The 23681-nt window shown below is 39.7% G+C and overlaps 41 non-coding genes across 41 annotated transcripts; 25 read left to right on the top strand and 16 right to left on the bottom strand.

Annotated features, from left to right (window-relative positions):
• The first annotated feature begins 601 nt into the window (after window positions 1-601).
• Window positions 602-683, top strand: trnas-gcu (transfer RNA serine (anticodon GCU)). Its single transcript has one exon. It is a non-coding gene; the product is annotated as a tRNA-Ser (tRNA).
• Window positions 684-1338: 655 nt separating this feature from the next.
• Window positions 1339-1411, bottom strand: trnaa-agc (transfer RNA alanine (anticodon AGC)). Its single transcript has one exon. It is a non-coding gene; the product is annotated as a tRNA-Ala (tRNA).
• A 129-nt stretch (window positions 1412-1540) lies between these two features.
• Window positions 1541-1622, top strand: trnas-gcu (transfer RNA serine (anticodon GCU)). The gene has a single exon. It is a non-coding gene; the product is annotated as a tRNA-Ser (tRNA).
• Window positions 1623-2478: 856 nt separating this feature from the next.
• trnas-gcu (transfer RNA serine (anticodon GCU)) lies at window positions 2479-2560 on the top strand. The gene has a single exon. It is a non-coding gene; the product is annotated as a tRNA-Ser (tRNA).
• A 655-nt stretch (window positions 2561-3215) lies between these two features.
• Window positions 3216-3288, bottom strand: trnaa-agc (transfer RNA alanine (anticodon AGC)). Its single transcript has one exon. It is a non-coding gene; the product is annotated as a tRNA-Ala (tRNA).
• A 129-nt stretch (window positions 3289-3417) lies between these two features.
• Window positions 3418-3499, top strand: trnas-gcu (transfer RNA serine (anticodon GCU)). Its single transcript has one exon. It is a non-coding gene; the product is annotated as a tRNA-Ser (tRNA).
• Window positions 3500-4154: 655 nt separating this feature from the next.
• trnaa-agc (transfer RNA alanine (anticodon AGC)) lies at window positions 4155-4227 on the bottom strand. Its single transcript has one exon. It is a non-coding gene; the product is annotated as a tRNA-Ala (tRNA).
• A 129-nt stretch (window positions 4228-4356) lies between these two features.
• On the top strand, window positions 4357-4438 carry trnas-gcu (transfer RNA serine (anticodon GCU)). The gene has a single exon. It is a non-coding gene; the product is annotated as a tRNA-Ser (tRNA).
• Window positions 4439-5093: 655 nt separating this feature from the next.
• trnaa-agc (transfer RNA alanine (anticodon AGC)) lies at window positions 5094-5166 on the bottom strand. The gene has a single exon. It is a non-coding gene; the product is annotated as a tRNA-Ala (tRNA).
• A 129-nt stretch (window positions 5167-5295) lies between these two features.
• Window positions 5296-5377, top strand: trnas-gcu (transfer RNA serine (anticodon GCU)). Its single transcript has one exon. It is a non-coding gene; the product is annotated as a tRNA-Ser (tRNA).
• Window positions 5378-6032: 655 nt separating this feature from the next.
• trnaa-agc (transfer RNA alanine (anticodon AGC)) lies at window positions 6033-6105 on the bottom strand. Its single transcript has one exon. It is a non-coding gene; the product is annotated as a tRNA-Ala (tRNA).
• A 129-nt stretch (window positions 6106-6234) lies between these two features.
• Window positions 6235-6316, top strand: trnas-gcu (transfer RNA serine (anticodon GCU)). The gene has a single exon. It is a non-coding gene; the product is annotated as a tRNA-Ser (tRNA).
• Window positions 6317-7173: 857 nt separating this feature from the next.
• On the top strand, window positions 7174-7255 carry trnas-gcu (transfer RNA serine (anticodon GCU)). The gene has a single exon. It is a non-coding gene; the product is annotated as a tRNA-Ser (tRNA).
• A 655-nt stretch (window positions 7256-7910) lies between these two features.
• trnaa-agc (transfer RNA alanine (anticodon AGC)) lies at window positions 7911-7983 on the bottom strand. Its single transcript has one exon. It is a non-coding gene; the product is annotated as a tRNA-Ala (tRNA).
• A 129-nt stretch (window positions 7984-8112) lies between these two features.
• On the top strand, window positions 8113-8194 carry trnas-gcu (transfer RNA serine (anticodon GCU)). The gene has a single exon. It is a non-coding gene; the product is annotated as a tRNA-Ser (tRNA).
• Window positions 8195-8849: 655 nt separating this feature from the next.
• On the bottom strand, window positions 8850-8922 carry trnaa-agc (transfer RNA alanine (anticodon AGC)). Its single transcript has one exon. It is a non-coding gene; the product is annotated as a tRNA-Ala (tRNA).
• Window positions 8923-9051: 129 nt separating this feature from the next.
• trnas-gcu (transfer RNA serine (anticodon GCU)) lies at window positions 9052-9133 on the top strand. Its single transcript has one exon. It is a non-coding gene; the product is annotated as a tRNA-Ser (tRNA).
• A 656-nt stretch (window positions 9134-9789) lies between these two features.
• trnaa-agc (transfer RNA alanine (anticodon AGC)) lies at window positions 9790-9862 on the bottom strand. The gene has a single exon. It is a non-coding gene; the product is annotated as a tRNA-Ala (tRNA).
• A 129-nt stretch (window positions 9863-9991) lies between these two features.
• Window positions 9992-10073, top strand: trnas-gcu (transfer RNA serine (anticodon GCU)). The gene has a single exon. It is a non-coding gene; the product is annotated as a tRNA-Ser (tRNA).
• A 655-nt stretch (window positions 10074-10728) lies between these two features.
• Window positions 10729-10801, bottom strand: trnaa-agc (transfer RNA alanine (anticodon AGC)). The gene has a single exon. It is a non-coding gene; the product is annotated as a tRNA-Ala (tRNA).
• Window positions 10802-10930: 129 nt separating this feature from the next.
• On the top strand, window positions 10931-11012 carry trnas-gcu (transfer RNA serine (anticodon GCU)). The gene has a single exon. It is a non-coding gene; the product is annotated as a tRNA-Ser (tRNA).
• A 655-nt stretch (window positions 11013-11667) lies between these two features.
• On the bottom strand, window positions 11668-11740 carry trnaa-agc (transfer RNA alanine (anticodon AGC)). Its single transcript has one exon. It is a non-coding gene; the product is annotated as a tRNA-Ala (tRNA).
• Window positions 11741-11869: 129 nt separating this feature from the next.
• Window positions 11870-11951, top strand: trnas-gcu (transfer RNA serine (anticodon GCU)). The gene has a single exon. It is a non-coding gene; the product is annotated as a tRNA-Ser (tRNA).
• A 656-nt stretch (window positions 11952-12607) lies between these two features.
• Window positions 12608-12680, bottom strand: trnaa-agc (transfer RNA alanine (anticodon AGC)). Its single transcript has one exon. It is a non-coding gene; the product is annotated as a tRNA-Ala (tRNA).
• A 129-nt stretch (window positions 12681-12809) lies between these two features.
• Window positions 12810-12891, top strand: trnas-gcu (transfer RNA serine (anticodon GCU)). Its single transcript has one exon. It is a non-coding gene; the product is annotated as a tRNA-Ser (tRNA).
• Window positions 12892-13748: 857 nt separating this feature from the next.
• Window positions 13749-13830, top strand: trnas-gcu (transfer RNA serine (anticodon GCU)). The gene has a single exon. It is a non-coding gene; the product is annotated as a tRNA-Ser (tRNA).
• Window positions 13831-14687: 857 nt separating this feature from the next.
• Window positions 14688-14769, top strand: trnas-gcu (transfer RNA serine (anticodon GCU)). Its single transcript has one exon. It is a non-coding gene; the product is annotated as a tRNA-Ser (tRNA).
• Window positions 14770-15424: 655 nt separating this feature from the next.
• On the bottom strand, window positions 15425-15497 carry trnaa-agc (transfer RNA alanine (anticodon AGC)). The gene has a single exon. It is a non-coding gene; the product is annotated as a tRNA-Ala (tRNA).
• A 129-nt stretch (window positions 15498-15626) lies between these two features.
• On the top strand, window positions 15627-15708 carry trnas-gcu (transfer RNA serine (anticodon GCU)). Its single transcript has one exon. It is a non-coding gene; the product is annotated as a tRNA-Ser (tRNA).
• A 655-nt stretch (window positions 15709-16363) lies between these two features.
• trnaa-agc (transfer RNA alanine (anticodon AGC)) lies at window positions 16364-16436 on the bottom strand. The gene has a single exon. It is a non-coding gene; the product is annotated as a tRNA-Ala (tRNA).
• A 129-nt stretch (window positions 16437-16565) lies between these two features.
• trnas-gcu (transfer RNA serine (anticodon GCU)) lies at window positions 16566-16647 on the top strand. Its single transcript has one exon. It is a non-coding gene; the product is annotated as a tRNA-Ser (tRNA).
• Window positions 16648-17302: 655 nt separating this feature from the next.
• Window positions 17303-17375, bottom strand: trnaa-agc (transfer RNA alanine (anticodon AGC)). Its single transcript has one exon. It is a non-coding gene; the product is annotated as a tRNA-Ala (tRNA).
• A 129-nt stretch (window positions 17376-17504) lies between these two features.
• trnas-gcu (transfer RNA serine (anticodon GCU)) lies at window positions 17505-17586 on the top strand. Its single transcript has one exon. It is a non-coding gene; the product is annotated as a tRNA-Ser (tRNA).
• An 857-nt stretch (window positions 17587-18443) lies between these two features.
• trnas-gcu (transfer RNA serine (anticodon GCU)) lies at window positions 18444-18525 on the top strand. Its single transcript has one exon. It is a non-coding gene; the product is annotated as a tRNA-Ser (tRNA).
• An 857-nt stretch (window positions 18526-19382) lies between these two features.
• Window positions 19383-19464, top strand: trnas-gcu (transfer RNA serine (anticodon GCU)). Its single transcript has one exon. It is a non-coding gene; the product is annotated as a tRNA-Ser (tRNA).
• A 655-nt stretch (window positions 19465-20119) lies between these two features.
• On the bottom strand, window positions 20120-20192 carry trnaa-agc (transfer RNA alanine (anticodon AGC)). The gene has a single exon. It is a non-coding gene; the product is annotated as a tRNA-Ala (tRNA).
• A 129-nt stretch (window positions 20193-20321) lies between these two features.
• trnas-gcu (transfer RNA serine (anticodon GCU)) lies at window positions 20322-20403 on the top strand. The gene has a single exon. It is a non-coding gene; the product is annotated as a tRNA-Ser (tRNA).
• An 857-nt stretch (window positions 20404-21260) lies between these two features.
• Window positions 21261-21342, top strand: trnas-gcu (transfer RNA serine (anticodon GCU)). Its single transcript has one exon. It is a non-coding gene; the product is annotated as a tRNA-Ser (tRNA).
• An 857-nt stretch (window positions 21343-22199) lies between these two features.
• trnas-gcu (transfer RNA serine (anticodon GCU)) lies at window positions 22200-22281 on the top strand. Its single transcript has one exon. It is a non-coding gene; the product is annotated as a tRNA-Ser (tRNA).
• A 655-nt stretch (window positions 22282-22936) lies between these two features.
• trnaa-agc (transfer RNA alanine (anticodon AGC)) lies at window positions 22937-23009 on the bottom strand. The gene has a single exon. It is a non-coding gene; the product is annotated as a tRNA-Ala (tRNA).
• A 129-nt stretch (window positions 23010-23138) lies between these two features.
• On the top strand, window positions 23139-23220 carry trnas-gcu (transfer RNA serine (anticodon GCU)). The gene has a single exon. It is a non-coding gene; the product is annotated as a tRNA-Ser (tRNA).
• Window positions 23221-23681: the final 461 nt, after the last annotated feature.

A 23681-nucleotide genomic window follows, 5' to 3' on the forward strand; every position in this document is an offset into this window, starting at 1 on the left:
GGGAACCTACCTACACAATTAGTACTAAGCCTAAAACACGCAATGCGCATTTCCATTCCAAAGTGACTTCCTTTCTTTTAAAGGGACTTCTCTTTAAAATATTGTTTTTCCCAGTGTCAATTGCATACATTTTCAAGGAAGGTTTGATGTCATATTACGGAAATTATTTGTAAGCTTTTACAAACTGAAGCCACTTCTGAATGATTAAAGCAAATGTCACACTGTATGTGGAAGGGTACTGATCAGATAAGTTAGATCATCATAAATTGGAGTCATGCAGTCTTTTTTTTATTACTTGCGAAAATGCTTCACGAATTCCGGTTCAATGTACTGTCCTCGTAGGTACAATGAAATTTCGAAAATGAACCTTCTGAGGAAATGAACAAGCTTGGATGACTTTGGAGAATGTGGGCATCGATCCCACTTCCTCTCACATGCTAAGCGAGCACTCTACCACTTGAGCTAATTCCCCTTAGATTTTACTGTAACATTTTAAATTTGGACCACTCATCAGTGTTTAGACAGGCTTGACAATGACGTTTGAACCCGTGCAATAGTAAATGTGCAAACATGGCTGTCGTCATCATCCATGGTACAAACAGACGAGGTGGCCGAGTGGTTAAGGCGATGGATTGCTAATCCATTGTGCTATGCACGCATGGGTTCGAATCCCATCTTCGTCGAGTAACTCCTTTATGACAACTGTTCAAAAGTCCTTTCAAAGATTATGCACTTACAACTAACACAGGGAAGAAATTCTGCTCAATTTCACTAATTATTTCTCACATGATAAGAGTTGTAAGACTTCAATCTCAAGAGTACCTTTCTCAGTTGAGCTTGTCAGGAACTCTACCCACAGGTCGGCATAAGGCTAACCAAATGAATTGCCGAAAAAGGTGGGAATATCTCATGAGTCCCATCTTAGATTGAGTTTGTTCAGGGAACCTACCTACACAATTAGTACTAAGCCTAAAACACGCAATGCGCATTTCCATTCCAAAGTGACTTCCTTGCTTTTAAAGGGACTTCTCTTTAAAATATTGTTTTTCCCAGTGTCAATTGCATACATTTTCAAGGAAGGTTTGATGTCATATTACGGAAATTATTTGTAAGCTTTTACAAACTGAAGCCACTTCTGAATGATTAAAGCAAATGTCACACTGTATGTGGAAGGGTACTGATCAGATAAGTTAGATCATCATATATTGGAGTCATGCAGTCTTTTTTTTATTACTTGCGAAAATGCTTCACGAATTCCGGTTCAATGTACTGTGCTCATAGGTACAATGAAATTTCGAAAATGAACCTTCTGAGGAAATGAACAAGCTTGGATGACTTTGGAGAATGTGGGCATCGATCCCACTACCTCTCACATGCTAAGCGAGCGCTCTACCACTTGAGCTAATTCCCCTTGTGTAATACTGTAACATTTAAAATTTGGACCACTCATCAGTGTTTAGTCAGGCTTGACAATGACGTTTGTACCCGTGCAATAGTAAATGTGCAAACATGGCTGTCGTCATCATCCATGGTACAAACAGACGAGGTGGCCGAGTGGTTAAGGCGATGGATTGCTAGTCCATTGTGCTATGCACGCATGGGTTCGAATCCCATCTTCGTCGAGTAGGTCCGTTATGACAACTGTTCAAAAGTCCTTTCAAAGATTATGCACTTACAACTAACACAGGGAAGAAATTCTGCTCAATTTCACTAATTATTTCTCACATGATAAGAGTTGTAAGACTTCAATCTCAAGAGTACCTTTCTCAGTTGAGCTTGTCAGGAACTCTACCCACAGGTCGGCATAAGGCTAACCAAATGAATTGCCGAAAAAGGTGGGAATATCTCATGAGTCCCATCTTAGATTGAGTTTGTTCAGGGAACCTACCTACACAATTAGTACTAAGCCTAAAACACGCAATGCGCATTTCCATTCCAAAGTGACTTCCTTGCTTTTAAAGGGAATTCTCTTTAAAATGTTGTTTTTCCCAGTGTCAATTGCATACATTTTCAAGGAAGGTTTGATGTCATATTACGGAAATTATTTGTAAGCTTTTACAATCTGAAGCCACTTCTGAATGATTAAAGCAAATGTCACACTGTATGTGGAAGGGTACTGATCAGATAAGTTAGATCATCATAAATTGGAGTCATGCAGTCTTTTTTTATTACTTGCGAAAATGCTTCACGAATTCCGGTTCAATGTACTGTCCTCGTAGGTACAATGAAATTTCAAAAATGAACCTTCTGAGGAAATGAACAAGCTTGGATGACTTTGGAGAATGTGGGCATCGATCCCACTACCTCTCACATGCTAAGCGAGTGCTCTACCACTTGAGCTAATTCCCCTTGTGTAATACTGTAACATTTAAAATTTGGACCACTCATCAGTGTTTAGTCAGGCTTGACAATGACGTTTGTACCCGTGCAATAGTAAATGTGCAAACATGGCTGTCGTCATCATCCATGGTACAAACAGACGAGGTGGCCGAGTGGTTAAGGCGATGGATTGCTAATCCATTGTGCTATGCACGCATGGGTTCGAATCCCATCTTCGTCGAGTAGGTCCTTTATGACAACTGTTCAAAAGTCCTTTCAAAGATTATGCACTTACAACTAACACAGGGAAGAAATTCTGCTCAATTTCACTAATTATTTCTCACATGATAAGAGTTGTAAGACTTCAATCTCAAGAGTACCTTTCTCAGTTGAGCTTGTCAGGAACTCTACCCACAGGTCGGCATAAGGCTAACCAAATGAATTGCCGAAAAAGGTGGGAATATCTCATGAGTCCCATCTTAGATTGAGTTTGTTCAGGGAACCTACCTACACAATTAGTACTAAGCCTAAAACACGCAATGCGCATTTCCATTCCAAAGTGACTTCCTTGCTTTTAAAGGGAATTCTCTTTAAAATATTGTTTTTCCCAGTGTCAATTGCATACATTTTAAAGGAAGGTTTGATGTCATATTACGGAAATTATTTGTAAGCTTTTACAATCTGAAGCCACTTCTGAATGATTAAAGCAAATGTCACACTGTATGTGGAAGGGTACTGATCAGATAAGTTAGATCATCATAAATTGGAGTCATGCAGTCTTTTTTTTATTACTTGCGAAAATGCTTCACGAATTCCGGTTCAATGTACTGTCCTCGTAGGTACAATGAAATTTCGAAAATGAACCTTCTGAGGAAATGAACAAGCTTGGATGACTTTGGAGAATGTGGGCATCGATCCCACTACCTCTCACATGCTAAGCGAGCGCTCTACCACTTGAGCTAATTCCCCTTGTGTAATACTGTAACATTTAAAATTTGGACCACTCATCAGTGTTTAGTCAGGCTTGACAATGACGTTTGTACCCGTGCAATAGTAAATGTGCAAACATGGCTGTCGTCATCATCCATAGTACAAACAGACGAGGTGGCCGAGTGGTTAAGGCGATGGATTGCTAATCCATTGTGCTATGCACGCATGGGTTCGAATCCCATCTTCGTCGAGTAGGTCCTTTATGACAACTGTTCAAAAGTCCTTTCAAAGATTATGCACTTACAACTAACACAGGGAAGAAATTCTGCTCAATTTCACTAATTATTTCTCACATGATAAGAGTTGTAAGACTTCAATCTCAAGAGTACCTTTCTCAGTTGAGCTTGTCAGGAACTCTACCCACAGGTCGGCATAAGGCTAACCAAATGAATTGCCGAAAAAGGTGGGAATATCTCATGAGTCCCATCTTAGATTGAGTTTGTTCAGGGAACCTACCTACACAATTAGTACTAAGCCTAAAACACGCAATGCGCATTTCCATTCCAAAGTGACTTCCTTGCTTTTAAAGGGAATTCTCTTTAAAATATTGTTTTTCCCAGTGTCAATTGCATACATTTTCAAGGAAGGTTTGATGTCATATTACGGAAATTATTTGTAAGCTTTTACAATCTGAAGCCACTTCTGAATGATTAAAGCAAATGTCACACTGTATGTGGAAGGGTACTGATCAGATAAGTTAGATCATCATAAATTGGAGTCATGCAGTCTTTTTTTTATTACTTGCGAAAATGCTTCACGAATTCCGGTTCAATGTACTGTCCTCGTAGGTACAATGAAATTTCGAAAATGAACCTTCTGAGGAAATGAACAAGCTTGGATGACTTTGGAGAATGTGGGCATCGATCCCACTACCTCTCACATGCTAAGCGAGCGCTCTACCACTTGAGCTAATTCCCCTTGTGTAATACTGTAACATTTAAAATTTGGACCACTCATCAGTGTTTAGTCAGGCTTGACAATGACGTTTGTACCCGTGCAATAGTAAATGTGCAAACATGGCTGTCGTCATCATCCATGGTACAAACAGACGAGGTGGCCGAGTGGTTAAGGCGATGGATTGCTAATCCATTGTGCTATGCACGCATGGGTTCGAATCCCATCTTCGTCAAGTAGGTCCTTTATGACAACTGTTCAAAAGTCCTTTCAAAGATTATGCACTTACAACTAACACAGGGAAGAAATTCTGCTCAATTTCACTAATTATTTCTCACATGATAAGAGTTGTAAGACTTCAATCTCAAGAGTACCTTTCTCAGTTGAGCTTGTCAGGAACTCTACCCACAGGTCGGCATAAGGCTAACCAAATGAATTGCCGAAAAAGGTGGGAATATCTCATGAGTCCCATCTTAGATTGAGTTTGTTCAGGGAACCTACCTACACAATGAGTACTAAGCCTAAAACACGCAATGTGCATTTCCATTCCAAAGTGACTTCCTTGCTTTTAAAGGGACTTCTCTTTAAAATATTGTTTTTCCCAGTGTCAATTGCATACATTTTCAAGGAAGGTTTGATGTCATATTACGGAAATTATTTGTAAGCTTTTACAAACTGAAGCCACTTCTGAATGATTAAAGCAAATGTCACACTGTATGTGGAAGGGTACTGATCAGATAAGTTAGATCATCATAAATTGGAGTCATGCAGTCTTTTTTTTATTACTTGCGAAAATGCTTCACGAATTCCGGTTCAATGTACTGTCCTCGTAGGTACAATGAAATTTCGAAAATGAACCTTCTGAGGAAATGAACAAGCTTGGATGACTTTGGAGAATGTGGGCATCGATCCCACTACCTCTCACATGCTAAGCGAGCGCTCTACCACTTGAGCTAATTCCCCTTGTGTAATACTGTAACATTTAAAATTTGGACCACTCATCAGTGTTTAGTCAGGCTTGACAATGACGTTTGTACCCGTGCAATAGTAAATGTGCAAACATGGCTGTCGTCATCATCCATGGTACAAACAGACGAGGTGGCCGAGTGGTTAAGGCGATGGATTGCTAATCCATTGTGCTATGCATGCATGGGTTCGAATCCCATCTTCGTCGAGTAGGTCCTTTATGACAACTGTTCAAAAGTCCTTTCAAAGATTATGCACTTACAACTAACACAGGGAAGAAATTCTGCTCAATTTCACTAAATATTTCTCACATGATAAGAGTTGTAAGACTTCAATCTCAAGAGTACCTTTCTCAGTTGAGCTTGTCAGGAACTCTACCCACAGGTCGGCATAAGGCTAACCAAATGAATTGCCGAAAAAGGTGGGAATATCTCATGAGTCCCATCTTAGATTGAGTTTGTTCAGGGAACCTACCTACACAATGAGTACTAAGCCTAAAACACGCAATGCGCATTTCCATTCCAAAGTGACTTCCTTGCTTTTAAAGGGACTTCTCTTTAAAATATTGTTTTTCCCAGTGTCAATTGCATACATTTTCAAGGAAGGTTTGATGTCATATTACGGAAATTATTTGTAAGCTTTTACAAACTGAAGCCACTTCTGAATGATTAAAGCAAATGTCACACTGTATGTGGAAGGGTACTGATCAGATAAGTTAGATCATCATAAATTGGAGTCATGCAGTCTTTTTTTTATTACTTGTGAAAATGCTTCACGAATTCCGGTTCAATGTACTGTCCTCGTAGGTACAATGAAATTTCGAAAATGAACCTTCTGAGGAAATGAACAAGCTTGGATGACTTTGGAGAATGTGGGCATCGATCCCACTACCTCTCACATGCTAAGCGAGCGCTCTACCACTTGAGCTAATTCCCCTTGTGTAATACTGTAACATTTAAAATTTGGACCACTCATCAGTGTTTAGTCAGGCTTGACAATGACGTTTGTACCCGTGCAATAGTAAATGTGCAAACATGGCTGTCGTCATCATCCATGGTAAAAACAGACGAGGTGGCCGAGTGGTTAAGGCGATGGATTGCTAATCCATTGTGCTATGCACGCATGGGTTCGAATCCCATCTTTGTCGAGTAGGTCCTTTATGACAACTGTTCAAAAGTCCTTTCAAAGATTATGCACTTACAACTAACACAGGGAAGAAATTCTGCTCAATTTCACTAATTATTTCTCACATGATAAGAGTTGTAAGACTTCAATCACAAGAGTACCTTTCTCAGTTGAGCTTGTCAGGAACTCTACCCACAGGTCGGCATAAGGCTAACCAAATGAATTCCCGAAAAAGGTGGGAATATCTCATGAGTCCCATCTTAGATTGAGTTTGTTCAGGGAACCTACCTACACAATTAGTACTAAGCCTAAAACACGCAATGCGCATTTCCATTCCAAAGTGACTTCCTTTCTTTTAAAGGGACTTCTCTTTAAAATATTGTTTTTCCCAGTGTCAATTGCATACATTTTCAAGGAAGGTTTGATGTCATATTACGGAAATTATTTGTAAGCTTTTACAAACTGAAGCCACTTCTGAATGATTAAAGCAAATGTCACACTGTATGTGGAAGGGTACTGATCAGATAAGTTAGATCATCATAAATTGGAGTCATGCAGTCTTTTTTTTATTACTTGCGAAAATGCTTCACGAATTCCGGTTCAATGTACTGTCCTCGTAGGTACAATGAAATTTCGAAAATGAACCTTCTGAGGAAATGAACAAGCTTGGATGACTTTGGAGAATGTGGGCATCGATCCCACTTCCTCTCACATGCTAAGCGAGCACTCTACCACTTGAGCTAATTCCCCTTGAATTTTACTGTAACATTTAAAATTTGGACCACTCATCAGTGTTTAGACAGGCTTGACAATGACGTTTGAACCCGTGCAATAGTAAATGTGCAAACATGGCTGTCGTCATCATCCATGGTACAAACAGACGAGGTGGCCGAGTGGTTAAGGCGATGGATTGCTAATCCATTGTGCTATGCACGCATGGGTTCGAATCCCATCTTCGTCGAGTAACTCCTTTATGACAACTGTTCAAAAGTCCTTTCAAAGATTATGCACTTACAACTAACACAGGGAAGAAATTCTGCTCAATTTCACTAATTATTTCTCACATGATAAGAGTTGTAAGACTTCAATCTCAAGAGTACCTTTCTCAGTTGAGCTTGTCAGGAACTCTACCCACAGGTCGGCATAAGGCTAACCAAATGAATTGCCGAAAAAGGTGGGAATATCTCATGAGTCCCATCTTAGATTGAGTTTGTTCAGGGAACCTACCTACACAATTAGTACTAAGCCTAAAACACGCAATGCGCATTTCCATTCCAAAGTGACTTCCTTGCTTTTAAAGGGACTTCTCTTTAAAATATTGTTTTTCCCAGTGTCAATTGCATACATTTTCAAGGAAGGTTTGTTGTCATATTACGGAAATTATTTGTAAGCTTTTACAAACTGAAGCCACTTCTGAATGATTAAAGCAAATGTCACACTGTATGTGGAAGGGTACTGATCAGATAAGTTAGATCATCATATATTGGAGTCATGCAGTCTTTTTTTTATTACTTGCGAAAATGCTTCACGAATTCCGGTTCAATGTACTGTGCTCGTAGGTACAATGAAATTTCGAAAATGAACCTTCTGAGGAAATGAACAAGCTTGGATGACTTTGGAGAATGTGGGCATCGATCCCACTACCTCTCACATGCTAAGCGAGCGCTCTACCACTTGAGCTAATTCCCCTTGTGTAATACTGTAACATTTAAAATTTGGACCACTCATCAGTGTTTAGTCAGGCTTGACAATGACGTTTGTACCCGTGCAATAGTAAATGTGCAAACATGGCTGTCGTCATCATCCATGGTACAAACAGACGAGGTGGCCGAGTGGTTAAGGCGATGGATTGCTAATCCATTGTGCTATGCATGCATGGGTTCGAATCCCATCTTCGTCGAGTAGGTCCGTTATGACAACTGTTCAAAAGTCCTTTCAAAGATTATGCACTTACAACTAACACAGGGAAGAAATTCTGCTCAATTTCACTAATTATTTCTCACATGATAAGAGTTGTAAGACTTCAATCTCAAGAGTACCTTTCTCAGTTGAGCTTGTCAGGAACTCTACCCACAGGTCGGCATAAGGCTAACCAAATGAATTGCCGAAAAAGGTGGGAATATCTCATGAGTCCCATCTTAGATTGAGTTTGTTCAGGGAACCTACCTACACAATGAGTACTAAGCCTAAAACACGCAATGCGCATTTCCATTCCAAAGTGACTTCCTTGCTTTTAAAGGGACTTCTCTTTAAAATATTGTTTTTCCCAGTGTCAATTGCATACATTTTCAAGGAAGGTTTGATGTCATATTACGGAAATTATTTGTAAGCTTTTACAAACTGAAGCCACTTCTGAATGATTAAAGCAAATGTCACACTGTATGTGGAAGGGTACTGATCAGATAAGTTAGATCATCATAAATTGGAGTCATGCAGTCTTTTTTTTATTACTTGTGAAAATGCTTCACGAATTCCGGTTCAATGTACTGTCCTCGTAGGTACAATGAAATTTCGAAAATGAACCTTCTGAGGAAATGAACAAGCTTGGATGACTTTGGAGAATGTGGGCATCGATCCCACTACCTCTCACATGCTAAGCGAGCGCTCTACCACTTGAGCTAATTCCCCTTGTGTAATACTGTAACATTTAAAATTTGGACCACTCATCAGTGTTTAGTCAGGCTTGACAATGACGTTTGTACCCGTGCAATAGTAAATGTGCAAACATGGCTGTCGTCATCATCCATAGTACAAACAGACGAGGTGGCCGAGTGGTTAAGGCGATGGATTGCTAATCCATTGTGCTATGCACGCATGGGTTCGAATCCCATCTTCGTCGAGTAGGTCCTTTATGACAACTGTTCAAAAGTCCTTTCAAAGATTATGCACTTACAACTAACACAGGGAAGAAATTCTGCTCAATTTCACTAATTATTTCTCACATGATAAGTGTTGTAAGACTTCAATCTCAAGAGTACCTTTCTCAGTTGAGCTTGTCAGGAACTCTACCCACAGGTCGGCATAAGGCTAACCAAATGAATTGCCGAAAAAGGTGGGAATATCTCATGAGTCCCATCTTAGATTGAGTTTGTTCAGGGAACCTACCTACACAATTAGTACTAAGCCTAAAACACGCAATGCGCATTTCCATTCCAAAGTGACTTCCTTGCTTTTAAAGGGACTTCTCTTTAAAATATTGTTTTTCCCAGTGTCAATTGCATACATTTTCAAGGAAGGTTTGATGTCATATTACGGAAATTATTTGTAAGCTTTTACAAACTGAAGCCACTTCTGAATGATTAAAGCAAATGTCACACTGTATGTGGAAGGGTACTGATCAGATAAGTTAGATCATCATAAATTGGAGTCATGCAGTCTTTTTTTTTATTACTTGCGAAAATGCTTCACGAATTCCGGTTCAATGTACTGTCCTCGTAGGTACAATGAAATTTCGAAAATGAACCTTCTGAGGAAATGAACAAGCTTGGATGACTTTGGAGAATGTGGGCATCGATCCCACTACCTCTCACATGCTAAGCGAGCGCTCTACCACTTGAGCTAATTCCCCTTGCGTAATACTGTAACATTTAAAATTTGGACCACTCATCAGTGTTTAGTCAGGCTTGACAATGACGTTTGTACCCGTGCAATAGTAAATGTGCAAACATGGCTGTCGTCATCATCCATGGTACAAACAGACGAGGTGGCCGAGTGGTTAAGGCGATGGATTGCTAATCCATTGTGCTATGCACGTATGGGTTCGAATCCCATCTTCGTCGAGTAGGTCCTTTATGACAACTGTTCAAAAGTCCTTTCAAAGATTATGCACTTACAACTAACACAGGGAAGAAATTCTGCTCAATTTCACTAATTATTTCTCACATGATAAGAGTTGTAAGACTTCAATCTCAAGAGTACCTTTCTCAGTTGAGCTTGTCAGGAACTCTACCCACAGGTCGGCATAAGGCTAACCAAATGAATTGCCGAAAAAGGTGGGAATATCTCATGAGTCCCATCTTAGATTGAGTTTGTTCAGGGAACCTACCTACACAATTAGTACTAAGCCTAAAACACGCAATGCGCATTTCCATTCCAAAGTGACTTCCTTGCTTTTAAAGGGAATTCTCTTTAAAATATTGTTTTTCCCAGTGTCAATTGCATACATTTTCAAGGAAGGTTTGATGTCATATTACGGAAATTATTTGTAAGCTTTTACAATCTGAAGCCACTTCTGAATGATTAAAGCAAATGTCACACTGTATGTGGAAGGGTACTGATCAGATAAGTTAGATCATCATATATTGGAGTCATGCAGTCTTTTTTTTATTACTTGCGAAAATGCTTCACGAATTCCGGTTCAATGTACTGTGCTCGTAGGTACAATGAAATTTCGAAAATGAACCTTCTGAGGAAATGAACAAGCTTGGATGACTTTGGAGAATGTGGGCATCGATCCCACTACCTCTCACATGCTAAGCGAGCGCTCTACCACTTGAGCTAATTCCCCTTGTGTAATACTGTAACATTTAAAATTTGGACCACTCATCAGTGTTTAGTCAGGCTTGACAATGACGTTTGTACCCGTGCAATAGTAAATGTGCAAACATGGCTGTCGTCATCATCCATGGTACAAACAGACGAGGTGGCCGAGTGGTTAAGGCGATGGATTGCTAATCCATTGTGCTATGCACGCATGGGTTCGAATCCCATCTTCGTCGAGTAGGTCCGTTATGACAACTGTTCAAAAGTCCTTTCAAAGATTATGCACTTACAACTAACACAGGGAAGAAATTCTGCTCAATTTCACTAATTATTTCTCACATGATAAGAGTTGTAAGACTTCAATCTCAAGAGTACCTTTCTCAGTTGAGCTTGTCAGGAACTCTACCCACAGGTCGGCATAAGGCTAACCAAATGAATTGCCGAAAAAGGTGGGAATATCTCATGAGTCCCATCTTAGATTGAGTTTGTTCAGGGAACCTACCTACACAATGAGTACTAAGCCTAAAACACGCAATGCGCATTTCCATTCCAAAGTGACTTCCTTGCTTTTAAAGGGACTTCTCTTTAAAATATTGTTTTTCCCAGTGTCAATTGCATACATTTTCAAGGAAGGTTTGATGTCATATTACGGAAATTATTTGTAAGCTTTTACAAACTGAAGCCACTTCTGAATGATTAAAGCAAATGTCACACTGTATGTGGAAGGGTACTGATCAGATAAGTTAGATCATCATAAATTGGAGTCATGCAGTCTTTTTTTTATTACTTGTGAAAATGCTTCACGAATTCCGGTTCAATGTACTGTCCTCGTAGGTACAATGAAATTTCGAAAATGAACCTTCTGAGGAAATGAACAAGCTTGGATGACTTTGGAGAATGTGGGCATCGATCCCACTACCTCTCACATGCTAAGCGAGCGCTCTACCACTTGAGCTAATTCCCCTTGTGTAATACTGTAACATTTAAAATTTGGACCACTCATCAGTGTTTAGTCAGGCTTGACAATGACGTTTGTACCCGTGCAATAGTAAATGTGCAAACATGGCTGTCGTCATCATCCATAGTACAAACAGACGAGGTGGCCGAGTGGTTAAGGCGATGGATTGCTAATCCATTGTGCTATGCACGCATGGGTTCGAATCCCATCTTCGTCGAGTAGGTCCTTTATGACAACTGTTCAAAAGTCCTTTCAAAGATTATGCACTTACAACTAACACAGGGAAGAAATTCTGCTCAATTTCACTAATTATTTCTCACATGATAAGTGTTGTAAGACTTCAATCTCAAGAGTACCTTTCTCAGTTGAGCTTGTCAGGAACTCTACCCACAGGTCGGCATAAGGCTAACCAAATGAATTGCCGAAAAAGGTGGGAATATCTCATGAGTCCCATCTTAGATTGAGTTTGTTCAGGGAACCTACCTACACAATTAGTACTAAGCCTAAAACACGCAATGCGCATTTCCATTCCAAAGTGACTTCCTTGCTTTTAAAGGGACTTCTCTTTAAAATATTGTTTTTCCCAGTGTCAATTGCATACATTTTCAAGGAAGGTTTGATGTCATATTACGGAAATTATTTGTAAGCTTTTACAAACTGAAGCCACTTCTGAATGATTAAAGCAAATGTCACACTGTATGTGGAAGGGTACTGATCAGATAAGTTAGATCATCATAAATTGGAGTCATGCAGTCTTTTTTTTTATTACTTGCGAAAATGCTTCACGAATTCCGGTTCAATGTACTGTCCTCGTAGGTACAATGAAATTTCGAAAATGAACCTTCTGAGGAAATGAACAAGCTTGGATGACTTTGGAGAATGTGGGCATCGATCCCACTACCTCTCACATGCTAAGCGAGCGCTCTACCACTTGAGCTAATTCCCCTTGCGTAATACTGTAACATTTAAAATTTGGACCACTCATCAGTGTTTAGTCAGGCTTGACAATGACGTTTGTACCCGTGCAATAGTAAATGTGCAAACATGGCTGTCGTCATCATCCATGGTACAAACAGACGAGGTGGCCGAGTGGTTAAGGCGATGGATTGCTAATCCATTGTTCTATGCACGCATGGGTTCGAATCCCATCTTCGTCGAGTAACTCCTTTATGACAACTGTTCAAAAGTCCTTTCAAAGATTATGCACTTACAACTAACACAGGGAAGAAATTCTGCTCAATTTCACTAATTATTTCTCACATGATAAGAGTTGTAAGACTTCAATCTCAAGAGTACCTTTCTCAGTTGAGCTTGTCAGGAACTCTACCCACAGGTCGGCATAAGGCTAACCAAATGAATTGCCGAAAAAGGTGGGAATATCTCATGAGTCCCATCTTAGATTGAGTTTGTTCAGGGAACCTACCTACACAATTAGTACTAAGCCTAAAACACGCAATGCGCATTTCCATTCCAAAGTGACTTCCTTGCTTTTAAAGGGAATTCTCTTTAAAATATTGTTTTTCCCAGTGTCAATTGCATACATTTTCAAGGAAGGTTTGATGTCATATTACGGAAATTATTTGTAAGCTTTTACAATCTGAAGCCACTTCTGAATGATTAAAGCAAATGTCACACTGTATGTGGAAGGGTACTGATCAGATAAGTTAGATCATCATAAATTGGAGTCATGCAGTCTTTTTTTTATTACTTGCGAAAATGCTTCACGAATTCCGGTTCAATGTACTGTCCTCGTAGGTACAATGAAATTTCGAAAATGAACCTTCTGAGGAAATGAACAAGCTTGGATGACTTTGGAGAATGGGGGCATCGCTCCCACTACCTCTCACATGCTAAGCGAGCGCTCTACCACTTGAGCTAATTCCCCTTGTGTAATACTGTAACATTTAAAATTTGGACCACTCATCAGTGTTTAGTCAGGCTTGACAATGACGTTTGTACCCGTGCAATAGTAAATGTGCAAACATGGCTGTCGTCATCATCCATGATACAAACAGACGCGGTGGCCGAGTGGTTAAGGCGATGGATTGCTAATCCATTGTGCTATGCACGCATGGGTTCGAATCCCATCTTCGTCGAGTAACTCCTTTATGACAACTGTTCAAAAGTCCTTTCAAAGATTATGCACTTACAACTAACACAGGGAAGAAATTCTGCTCAATTTCACTAATTATTTCTCACATGATAAGAGTTGTAAGACTTCAATCTCAAGAGTACCTTTCTCAGTTGAGCTTGTCAGGAACTCTACCCACAGGTCGGCATAAGGCTAACCAAATGAATTGCCGAAAAAGGTGGGAATATCTCATGAGTCCCATCTTAGATTGAGTTTGTTCAGGGAACCTACCTACACAATTAGTACTAAGCCTAAAACACGCAATGCGCATTTCCATTCCAAAGTGACTTCCTTGCTTTTAAAGGGAATTCTCTTTAAAATATTGTTTTTCCCAGTGTCAATTGCATACATTTTCAAGGAAGGTTTGATGTCATATTACGGAAATTATTTGTAAGCTTTTACAATCTGAAGCCACTTCTGAATGATTAAAGCAAATGTCACACTGTATGTGGAAGGGTACTGATCAGATAAGTTAGATCATCATAAATTGGAGTCATGCAGTCTTTTTTTTATTACTTGCGAAAATGCTTCACGAATTCCGGTTCAATGTACTGTCCTCGTAGGTACAATGAAATTTCGAAAATGAACCTTCTGAGGAAATGAACAAGCTTGGATGACTTTGGAGAATGGGGGCATCGCTCCCACTACCTCTCACATGCTAAGCGAGCGCTCTACCACTTGAGCTAATTCCCCTTGTGTAATACTGTAACATTTAAAATTTGGACCACTCATCAGTGTTTAGTCAGGCTTGACAATGACGTTTGTACCCGTGCAATAGTAAATGTGCAAACATGGCTGTCGTCATCATCCATGGTACAAACAGACGAGGTGGCCGAGTGGTTAAGGCGATGGATTGCTAATCCATTGTGCTATGCACGCATGGGTTCGAATCCCATCTTCGTCGAGTAGGTCCGTTATGACAACTGTTCAAAAGTCCTTTCAAAGATTATGCACTTACAACTAACACAGGGAAGAAATTCTGCTCAATTTCACTAATTATTTCTCACATGATAAGAGTTGTAAGACTTCAATCTCAAGAGTACCTTTCTCAGTTGAGCTTGTCAGGAACTCTACCCACAGGTCGGCATAAGGCTAACCAAATGAATTGCCGAAAAAGGTGGGAATATCTCATGAGTCCCATCTTAGATTGAGTTTGTTCAGGGAACCTACCTACACAATGAGTACTAAGCCTAAAACACGCAATGCACATTTCCATTCCAAAGTGACTTCCTTGCTTTTAAAGGGACTTCTCTTTAAAATATTGTTTTTCCCAGTGTCAATTGCATACATTTTCAAGGAAGGTTTGATGTCATATTACGGAAATTATTTGTAAGCTTTTACAAACTGAAGCCACTTCTGAATGATTAAAGCAAATGTCACACTGTATGTGGAAGGGTACTGATCAGATAAGTTAGATCATCATAAATTGGAGTCATGCAGTCTTTTTTTTATTACTTGTGAAAATGCTTCACGAATTCCGGTTCAATGTACTGTCCTCGTAGGTACAATGAAATTTCGAAAATGAACCTTCTGAGGAAATGAACAAGCTTGGATGACTTTGGAGAATGTGGGCATCGATCCCACTACCTCTCACATGCTAAGCGAGCGCTCTACCACTTGAGCTAATTCCCCTTGTGTAATACTGTAACATTTAAAATTTGGACCACTCATCAGTGTTTAGTCAGGCTTGACAATGACGTTTGTACCCGTGCAATAGTAAATGTGCAAACATGGCTGTCGTCATCATCCATAGTACAAACAGACGAGGTGGCCGAGTGGTTAAGGCGATGGATTGCTAATCCATTGTGCTATGCACGCATGGGTTCGAATCCCATCTTCGCCGAGTAGGTCCTTTATGACAACTGTTCAAAAGTCCTTTCAAAGACTATGCACTTACAACTAACACAGGGAAGAAATTCTGCTCAATTTCACTAATTATTTCTCACATGATAAGTGTTGTAAGACTTCAATCTCAAGAGTACCTTTCTCAGTTGAGCTTGTCAGGAACTCTACCCACAGGTCGGCATAAGGCTAACCAAATGAATTGCCGAAAAAGGTGGGAATATCTCATGAGTCCCATCTTAGATTGAGTTTGTTCAGGGAACCTACCTACACAATTAGTACTAAGCCTAAAACACGCAATGCGCATTTCCATTCCAAAGTGACTTCCTTGCTTTTAAAGGGACTTCTCTTTAAAATATTGTTTTTCCCAGTGTCAATTGCATACATTTTCAAGGAAGGTTTGATGTCATATTACGGAAATTATTTGTAAGCTTTTACAAACTGAAGCCACTTCTGAATGATTAAAGCAAATGTCACACTGTATGTGGAAGGGTACTGATCAGATAAGTTAGATCATCATAAATTGGAGTCATGCAGTCTTTTTTTTATTACTTGCGAAAATGCTTCACGAATTCCGGTTCAATGTACTGTCCTCGTAGGTACAATGAAATTTCGAAAATGAACCTTCTGAGGAAATGAACAAGCTTGGATGACTTTGGAGAATGTGGGCATCGATCCCACTACCTCTCACATGCTAAGCGAGCGCTCTACCACTTGAGCTAATTCCCCTTGCGTAATACTGTAACATTTAAAATTTGGACCACTCATCAGTGTTTAGTCAGGCTTGACAATGACGTTTGTACCCGTGCAATAGTAAATGTGCAAACATGGCTGTCGTCATCATCCATGGTACAAACAGACGAGGTGGCCGAGTGGTTAAGGCGATGGATTGCTAATCCATTGTGCTATGCACGTATGGGTTCGAATCCCATCTTCGTCGAGTAGGTCCTTTATGACAACTGTTCAAAAGTCCTTTCAAAGATTATGCACTTACAACTAACACAGGGAAGAAATTCTGCTCAATTTCACTAATTATTTCTCACATGATAAGAGTTGTAAGACTTCAATCTCAAGAGTACCTTTCTCAGTTGAGCTTGTCAGGAACTCTACCCACAGGTCGGCATAAGGCTAACCAAATGAATTGCCGAAAAAGGTGGGAATATCTCATGAGTCCCATCTTAGATTGAGTTTGTTCAGGGAACCTACCTACACAATTAGTACTAAGCCTAAAACACGCAATGCGCATTTCCATTCCAAAGTGACTTCCTTGCTTTTAAAGGGACTTCTCTTTAAAATATTGTTTTTCCCAGTGTCAATTGCATACATTTTCAAGGAAGGTTTGATGTCATATTACGGAAATTATTTGTAAGCTTTTACAAACTGAAGCCACTTCTGAATGATTAAAGCAAATGTCACACTGTATGTGGAAGGGTACTGATCAGATAAGTTAGATCATCATAAATTGGAGTCATGCAGTCTTTTTTTTATTACTTGCGAAAATGCTTCACGAATTCCGGTTCAATGTACTGTCCTCGTAGGTACAATGAAATTTCGAAAATGAACCTTCTGAGGAAATGAACAAGCTTGGATGACTTTGGAGAATGTGGGCATCGATCCCACTACCTCTCACATGCTAAGCGAGCGCTCTACCACTTGAGCTAATTCCCCTTGCGTAATACTGTAACATTTAAAATTTGGACCACTCATCAGTGTTTAGTCAGGCTTGACAATGACGTTTGTACCCGTGCAATAGTAAATGTGCAAACATGGCTGTCGTCATCATCCATGGTACAAACAGACGAGGTGGCCGAGTGGTTAAGGCGATGGATTGCTAATCCATTGTGCTATGCACGTATGGGTTCGAATCCCATCTTCGTCGAGTAGGTCCTTTATGACAACTGTTCAAAAGTCCTTTCAAAGATTATGCACTTACAACTAACACAGGGAAGAAATTCTGCTCAATTTCACTAATTATTTCTCACATGATAAGAGTTGTAAGACTTCAATCTCAAGAGTACCTTTCTCAGTTGAGCTTGTCAGGAACTCTACCCACAGGTCGGCATAAGGCTAACCAAATGAATTGCCGAAAAAGGTGGGAATATCTCATGAGTCCCATCTTAGATTGAGTTTGTTCAGGGAACCTACCTACACAATTAGTACTAAGCCTAAAACACGCAATGCGCATTTCCATTCCAAAGTGACTTCCTTGCTTTTAAAGGGAATTCTCTTTAAAATATTGTTTTTCCCAGTGTCAATTGCATACATTTTCAAGGAAGGTTTGATGTCATATTACGGAAATTATTTGTAAGCTTTTACAATCTGAAGCCACTTCTGAATGATTAAAGCAAATGTCACACTGTATGTGGAAGGGTACTGATCAGATAAGTTAGATCATCATAAATTGGAGTCATGCAGTCTTTTTTTTATTACTTGCGAAAATGCTTCACGAATTCCGGTTCAATGTACTGTCCTCGTAGGTACAATGAAATTTCGAAAATGAACCTTCTGAGGAAATGAACAAGCTTGGATGACTTTGGAGAATGTGGGCATCGATCCCACTATCTCTCACATGCTAAGCGAGCACTCTACCACTTGAGCTAATTCCCCTTGTATTTTACTGTAACATTTAAAATTTGGACCACTCATCAGTGTTTAGTCAGGCTTGACAATGATGTTTGTACCCGTGCAATAGTAAATGTGCAAACATGGCTGTCGTCATCATCCATGGTACAAACAGACGAGGTGGCCGAGTGGTTAAGGCGATGGATTGCTAATCCATTGTGCTATGCAAGCATGGGTTCGAATCCCATCTTCGTCGAGTAACTCCTTTATGACAACTGTTCAAAAGTCCTTTCAAAGATTATGCACTTACAACTAACACAGGGAAGAAATTCTGCTCAATTTCACTAATTATTTCTCACATGATAAGAGTTGTAAGACTTCAATCTCAAGAGTACCTTTCTCAGTTGAGCTTGTCAGGAACTCTACCCACAGGTCGGCATAAGGCTAACCAAATGAATTGCCGAAAAAGGTGGGAATATCTCATGAGTCCCATCTTAGATTGAGTTTGTTCAGGGAACCTACCTACACAATTAGTACTAAGCCTAAAACACGCAGTGCGCATTTCCATTCCAAAGTGACTTCCTTGCTTTTAAAGGGAATTCTCTTTAAAATATTGTTTTTCCCAGTGTCAATTGCATACATTTTCAAGGAAGGTTTGATGTCATATTACGGAAATTATTTGTAAGCTTTTACAATCTGAAGCCACTTCTGAATGATTAAAGCAAATGTCACACTGTATGTGGAAGGGTACTGATCAGATAAGTTAGATCATCATAAATTGGAGTCATGCAGTCTTTTTTTTATTACTTGCGAAAATGCTTCACGAATTCCGGTTCAATGTACTGTCCTCGTAGGTACAATGAAATTTCGAAAATGAACCTTCTGAGGAAATGAACAAGCTTGGATGACTTTGGAGAATGTGGGCATCGATCCCACTATCTCTCACATGCTAAGCGAGCACTCTACCACTTGAGCTAATTCCCCTTGTATTTTACTGTAACATTTAAAATTTGGACCACTCATCAGTGTTTAGTCAGGCTTGACAATGATGTTTGTACCCGTGCAATAGTAAATGTGCAAACATGGCTGTCGTCATCATCCATGGTACAAACAGACGAGGTGGCCGAGTGGTTAAGGCGATGGATTGCTAATCCATTGTGCTATGCAAGCATGGGTTCGAATCCCATCTTCGTCGAGTAGGTCCTTTATGACAACTGTTCAAAAGTCCTTTCAAAGATTATGCACTTACAACTAACACAGGGAAGAAATTCTGCTCAATTTCACTAATTATTTCTCACATGATAAGAGTTGTAAGACTTCAATCACAAGAGTACCTTTCTCAGTTGAGCTTGTCAGGAACTCTACCCACAGGTCGGCATAAGGCTAACCAAATGAATTCCCGAAAAAGGTGGGAATATCTCATGAGTCCCATCTTAGATTGAGTTTGTTCAGGGAACCTACCTACACAATTAGTACTAAGCCTAAAACACGCAATGCGCATTTCCATTCCAAAGTGACTTCCTTGCTTTTAAAGGGAATTCTCTTTAAAATATTGTTTTTCCCAGTGTCAATTGCATACATTTTCAAGGAAGGTTTGATGTCATATTACGGAAATTATTTGTAAGCTTTTACAATCTGAAGCCACTTCTGAATGATTAAAGCAAATGTCACACTGTATGTGGAAGGGTACTGATCAGATAAGTTAGATCATCATAAATTGGAGTCATGCAGTCTTTTTTTTATTACTTGCGAAAATGCTTCACGAATTCCGGTTCAATGTACTGTCCTCGTAGGTACAATGAAATTTCGAAAATGAACCTTCTGAGGAAATGAACAAGCTTGGATGACTTTGGAGAATGTGGGCATCGATCCCACTACCTCTCACATGCTAAGCGAGCGCTCTACCACTTGAGCTAATTCCCCTTGTGTAATACTGTAACATTTAAAATTTGGACCACTCATCAGTGTTTAGTCAGGCTTGACAATGACGTTTGTACCCGTGCAATAGTAAATGTGCAAACATGGCTGTCGTCATCATCCATGGTACAAACAGACGAGGTGGCCGAGTGGTTAAGGCGATGGATTGCTAATCCATTGTGCTATGCACGCATGGGTTCGAATCCCATCTTCGTCGAGTAGGTCCTTTATGACAACTGTTCAAAAGTCCTTTCAAAGATTATGCACTTACAACTAACACAGGGAAGAAATTCTGCTCAATTTCACTAATTATTTCTCACATGATAAGAGTTGTAAGACTTCAATCTCAAGAGTACCTTTCTCAGTTGAGCTTGTCAGGAACTCTACCCACAGGTCGGCATAAGGCTAACCAAATGAATTGCCGAAAAAGGTGGGAATATCTCATGAGTCCCATCTTAGATTGAGTTTGTTCAGGGAACCTACCTACACAATTAGTACTAAGCCTAAAACACGCAATGCGCATTTCCATTCCAAAGTGACTTCCTTTCTTTTAAAGGGACTTCTCTTTAAAATATTGTTTTTCCCAGTGTCAATTGCATACATTTTCAAGGAAGGTTTGATGTCATATTACGGAAATTATTTGTAAGCTTTTACAAACTGAAGCCACTTCTGAATGATTAAAGCAAATGTCACACTGTATGTGGAAGGGTACTGATCAGATAAGTTAGATCATCATAAATTGGAGTCATGCAGTCTTTTTTTTATTACTTGCGAAAATGCTTCACGAATTCCGGTTCAATGTACTGTCCTCGTAGGTACAATGAAATTTCGAAAATGAACCTTCTGAGGAAATGAACAAGCTTGGATGACTTTGGAGAATGTGGGCATCGATCCCACTTCCTCTCACATGCTAAGCAAGCACTCTACCACTTGAGCTAATTCCCCTTGTATTTTACTGTAACATTTAAAATTTGGACCACTCATCAGTGTTTAGACAGGCTTGACAATGACGTTTGAACCCGTGCAATAGTAAATGTGCAAACATGGCTGTCGTCATCATCCATGGTACAAACAGACGAGGTGGCCGAGTGGTTAAGGCGATGGATTGCTAATCCATTGTGCTATGCACGCATGGGTTCGAATCCCATCTTCGTCGGGTAACTCCTTTATGACAACTGTTCAAAAGTCCTTTCAAAGATTATGCACTTACAACTAACACAGGGAAGAAATTCTGCTCAATTTCACTAATTATTTCTCACATGATAAGAGTTGTAAGACTTCAATCTCAAGAGTACCTTTCTCAGTTGAGCTTGTCAGGAACTCTACCCACAGGTCGGCATAAGGCTAACCAAATGAATTGCCGAAAAAGGTGGGAATATCTCATGAGTCCCATCTTAGATTGAGTTTGTTCAGGGAACCTACCTACACAATTAGTACTAAGCCTAAAACATGCAATGCGCATTTCCATTCCAAAGTGACTTCCTTGCTTTTAAAGGGACTTCTCTTTAAAATATTGTTTTTCCCAGTGTCAATTGCATACATTTTCAAGGAAGGTTTGATGTCATATTACGGAAATTATTTGTAAGCTTTTACAAACTGAAGCCACTTCTGAATGATTAAAGCAAATGTCACACTGTATGTGGAAGGGTACTGATCAGATAAGTTAGATCATCATAAATTGGAGTCATGCAGTCTTTTTTTTATTACTTGCGAAAATGCTTCACGAATTCCGGTTCAATGTACTGTCCTCGTAGGTACAATGAAATTTCGAAAATGAACCTTCTGAGGAAATGAACAAGCTTGGATGACTTTGGAGAATGTGGGCATCCATCCCACTACCTCTCACATGCTAAGCGAGCGCTCTACCACTTGAGCTAATTCCCCTTGTGTAATACTGTAACATTTAAAATTTGGACCACTCATCAGTGTTTAGTCAGGCTTGACAATGACGTTTGTACCCGTGCAATAGTAAATGTGCAAACATGGCTGTCGTCATCATCCATGGTACAAACAGACGAGGTGGCCGAGTGGTTAAGGCGATGGATTGCTAATCCATTGTGCTATGCACGCATGGGTTCGAATCCCATCTTCGTCGAGTAACTCCTTTATGACAACTGTTCAAAAGTCCTTTCAAAGATTATGCACTTACAACTAACACAGGGAAGAAATTCTGCTCAATTTCACTAATTATTTCTCACATGATAAGAGTTGTAAGACTTCAATCTCAAGAGTACCTTTCTCAGTTGAGCTTGTCAGGAACTCTACCCACAGGTCTGCATAAGGCTAACCAAATGAATTGCCGAAAAAGGTGGGAATATCTCATGAGTCCCATCTTAGATTGAGTTTGTTCAGGGAACCTACCTACACAATTAGTACTAAGCCTAAAACACGCAATGCGCATTTCCATTCCAAAGTGACTTCCTTGCTTTTAAAGGGACTTCTCTTTAAAATATTGTTTTTCCCAGTGTCAATTGCATACATTTTCAAGGAAGGTTTGATGTCATATTACGGAAATTATTTGTAAGCTTTTACAAACTGAAGCCACTTCTGAATGATTAAAGCAAATGTCACACTGTATGTGGAAGGGTACTGATCAGATAAGTTAGATCATCATAAATTGGAGTCATGCAGTCTTTTTTTTATTACTTGTGAAAATGCTTCACGAATTCTGGTTCAATGTACTGTCCTCGTAGGTTCAATGAAATTTCGAAAATGAACCTTCTGAGGAAATGAACAAGCTTGGATGACTTTGGAGAATGTGGGCATCGATCCCACTACCTCTCACATGCTAAGCGAGCGCTCTACCACTTGAGCTAATTCCCCTTGTGTAATACTGTAACATTTAAAATTTGGACCACTCATCAGTGTTTAGTCAGGCTTGACAATGACGTTTGTACCCGTGCAATAGTAAATGTGCAAACATGGCTGTCGTCATCATCCATAGTACAAACAGACGAGGTGGCCGAGTGGTTAAGGCGATGGATTGCTAATCCATTGTGCTATGCACGCATGGGTTCGAATCCCATCTTCGTCGAGTAGGTCCTTTATGACAACTGTTCAAAAGTCCTTTCAAAGATTATGCACTTACAACTAACACAGGGAAGAAATTCTGCTCAATTTCACTAATTATTTCTCACATGATAAGAGTTGTAAGACTTCAATCTCAAGAGTACCTTTCTCAGTTGAGCTTGTCAGGAACTCTACCCACAGGTCGGCATAAGGCTAACCAAATGAATTGCCGAAAAAGGTGGGAATATCTCATGAGTCCCATCTTAGATTGAGTTTGTTCAGGGAACCTACCTACACAATTAGTACTAAGCCTAAAACACGCAATGCGCATTTCCATTCCAAAGTGACTTCCTTGCTTTTAAAGGGAATTCTCTTTAAAATATTGTTTTTCCCAGTGTCAATTGCATACATTTTCAAGGAAGGTTTGATGTCATATTACGGAAATTATTTGTAAGCTTTTACAATCTGAAGCCACTTCTGAATGAT

Source organism: Nothobranchius furzeri, chromosome 3, assembly GCF_043380555.1.
Source record: "Nothobranchius furzeri strain GRZ-AD chromosome 3, NfurGRZ-RIMD1, whole genome shotgun sequence".
Taxonomy (NCBI): Eukaryota; Metazoa; Chordata; class Actinopteri; order Cyprinodontiformes; family Nothobranchiidae; genus Nothobranchius; species Nothobranchius furzeri.